The sequence below is a fragment of the Alosa alosa genome, chromosome 3 (assembly GCF_017589495.1).
Source record: "Alosa alosa isolate M-15738 ecotype Scorff River chromosome 3, AALO_Geno_1.1, whole genome shotgun sequence".
In the NCBI taxonomy this organism is placed as follows: domain Eukaryota; kingdom Metazoa; phylum Chordata; class Actinopteri; order Clupeiformes; family Clupeidae; genus Alosa; species Alosa alosa.
Genome location: NC_063191.1, coordinates 27,066,835 through 27,070,131, shown reverse-complemented (window position 1 = coordinate 27,070,131; position 3,297 = coordinate 27,066,835). Strand labels below are relative to the sequence as shown.

At 38.9% G+C, this 3,297-nt stretch overlaps 1 long non-coding RNA gene across 1 annotated transcript; it reads right to left on the bottom strand.

Moving 5' to 3' along the window:
- Window positions 1-2,547: 2,547 nt before the first annotated feature.
- LOC125291564 lies at window positions 2,548-3,004 on the bottom strand. Its single transcript, XR_007193021.1, has 3 exons — window positions 2,983-3,004; window positions 2,813-2,854; window positions 2,548-2,588 (listed from the first exon to the last, which is right to left on the bottom strand). It is a non-coding gene; the product is annotated as an uncharacterized LOC125291564 (long non-coding RNA).
- Window positions 3,005-3,297: the final 293 nt, after the last annotated feature.

Genomic DNA, 3,297 nt, shown 5'->3' with positions numbered 1-3,297 from the left:
TTAAGAACTTTTGTTTATCAATGTATGTGAAAAATATGCTCTCTAAACGTCAGTTTCTGAAGATGTCTTGTGGATCAAAATTCCCACAGCAAGTAAAATCAGTGAAATTGGGTATATTTCAGTACAGCACACCTCTTTGTATCATAATCAATTTATTTCATATCAAAAACACTTGCATATATCAGATAAAACTACAATATAGATGTTTTCAGGTGCTCGGTCTGTCTGAAAATGCAGCCAAATAGCTGTCTGGATGGTACTTTGCAGGGTTGTCACATAGGTCAAAACTGACCAGCAGGGTGATGTCATGCAAATCATGTTCATATCATGTGAAAACACTTGCATATATTAGATAAAAGCACTATATGGATGTGTTGAGGTGCTTGGTCCGAAAATTCAGCCAAAAGTGAAAGATGCGCATGCTGTAGGAACTAATGCTTCTCCCCCTGCTAAACAAAAACGTATTTGCTACAATGTCTTACCTCAACTGATACCATTGGCTCTGGACCAGTAGGCATATTCTTCCCAATAAAGTTGGTTGCAATAAAAAAAAAAAAACTGAATTAAATGCTTCAAGGGAATGTTTTATATTCTGTCTTTTTAATGATTACACAATGAAATCCTCCCCAGAGTCGTCCTCTTCTTCAGTGGTGTTTCTCTGCAGATGTGAAGGTGTGCATATTGGGGTTACATTGTGAAGAGAAAATATTAAATTAACCCCACAGACCTCCATCTGAGAGTATGACAATTATACACCACTGTACTGTAACACAGCAGACAAGAAAACAGGAAAATAATAAGTTCTGTTTGCCTCCTCTATAACTCAGCATAGAAGAAAACACTTACTAGAGACAAGTTGTAAAAGGCACTGTATGCCATAACAATCCCTCTCATTACTGTTGCTGTCAGTTGTTTTCTGTCTGACCCTACAGATCAGATCGGAAAAGGTAAAACACAATATACATGTTATAACTATACTCCTGCTGATGGCGGTGATGGTGGTGCTGCTGCCACTGCTACTGCTGGTGGTGACAGTGCAGCTGGTGCTGCTGATGGTGTGGTGTGAGAGGCACTGTACCCCAGCGTTGCATTATTTTGAACGCGGGTACGTTTTAGGGTCCATGTAGGTGGCCTAAATGATATATTTTTGGAATGCTTGCAGTGTGCAGGTGTGATTTAAGCTATAATACGCTACATTCCACCCTTCTGTGTGCTTAATAAAACCATGTGCCAGGATGAAATCACAGTTCAGAGTGACACATTATTTTGAGCACGGGTACGTTTTAGGGTATTGTAGAAGGATAGATCCATGTAGGTGGCCTAAATTATATATTTTTGGAATGCTTGCAGTGTGCAGGTGTGATTTAAGCAATAATAAGCTACATTCCACCCTTCTGTGTGCAAAATATTTAAACAAATAGGCTAGCAATATGACTGATGTAATGCCAAACATGACACATAACTATAAAAGCCAAACATACAGTAACACATAATTGTAAAAGGTTTAGCTGCAATTGTAGCACACAGGGCACTACTTTTGACAATTAAACCATAACGTGAACAAAAAATGTATTGTTGGGTAGCCTACTTAAACTTACTTGCATGCTAATTTCGCTTTCAATTGGGTTGAAATTGCACAAAAATCGGTCTATCTAGGCTTTGAACTCATGTATTAATCAATATTAGCATATTTTAATCGGGGGAAAACTATTATTTTATTTGGGGGACGACAAGGTTGACTTTCCCTACCTTTTTCCACATGCGGCGTGTTTACGTTTCTGCTCATTTATTGGCCAATCACAATGTATTTCACGTAGACATAGGCACATTAAATCCACGTTACTTCCGTGTTCTGAGTGTGGTTGTGGCCCAGTAACCAGGACTGCGTTATACCTCTGAAAAAGTACAGTCTTAATATTTTATATCCTTGCTCAAAATTTTTAAAGGGACACCAGGCAAGCCTGATGCTTTTTCTCTACGAAACTCCCCCTCGCTCGGTCTGAAGCTCTTTTCCTTTTCTTTGCATCTTCCGTCAAGGGTTTTCGCTGCTTCTTCGCCGGCTCTGCCATTACACACACGTTTGCAACAATCGCTAGCGTTTCGTTAGCCTCCCTCTGTGCTGTGGATGCAGGATGGAAACTGAAACTGCTTCGGTTGCCGGGTACGATACACTGAACTTGCAAGCGGGATATTCTTCCTACAGGCAGTAGGGGCGGGCGAGAGAGTCTTCATTCGCCCTGTAATGAGTCATTTAACCATATACCGACTTACGAAGATGAGTAATTAACAAGAAAACGTTGCCTGGTGTCCCTTTAAATAATGAGCATAAATCTCCGAATGAAGGAAACTTGGGTATACTGTATGTAGCCATTACATTTAAACACATAATTTCCTAGAATGCATCTCTTTGCCAAAGAACTGTATTTCCACCTTAAGCAATATAAACATTTCTGCAGTAGGGTATTACATTTAAATCAATACATAGACTTTCAAGGAAATACATTTAAGAAAAATCTTTATTTGACCATTTTATTTTCAAATGCACCAAAATTGTTTTTGCCAAAGAGGAGTTCTTCGATGTCTTGCCTCTGAAAAAAAAAGTTGATGGTTATGTATGGTATTTCACAGACGGATTTGTCCAAGGTGACATGCAAATAACAACAATACAACAGCTACATTTAAAAGTAAACAATAAAAAAAAAAATGGTAAGAGTACACTAAGGAGAACAGCAATAAGAACAGCAATAATAATTATACAGGGCACTGTGTAACATTTTTTTTGGTCTTGCAGGTGTTAGTGGTGATATCTTACCTCTACCCTTCGATGGGTGGGGAGGAGATGTAGATCCGGGATCTAATATATAACAACAAGAATAAAGAACAAATACAAATGGAAATTCATGTGCCCATCACAAAAAAACACTGGCTGCCATTGCTAGTATGAGTGTGCATACAATAATCAATCAAATGTAAAAATAATACCAGAGACGGTTGATAAAGCGAGACGATTCATAAGAGGGTAAATTCTGGCACGTTGTGACGTGGGGTTCGAAGCTGTCACGCCCATTTAGGAGTCTAGCGGGAGGTCCAGTGTCTATGTATTCCTATGGGAGAAATGAACATTTTCACAGAATATGACCAATCCCTTAGCCCTACATTCAGCGATGTAAGTTTTGAACCCATTTTCTAGAAGCCACATGTCTCTCTAACATTCCGACATTGAAATTGTTTTTTCCCAACGAAACAAATAAAGACAAAAATAGCTTTGTTCGTGATCTGTCACTGTCTCCTCAAAGC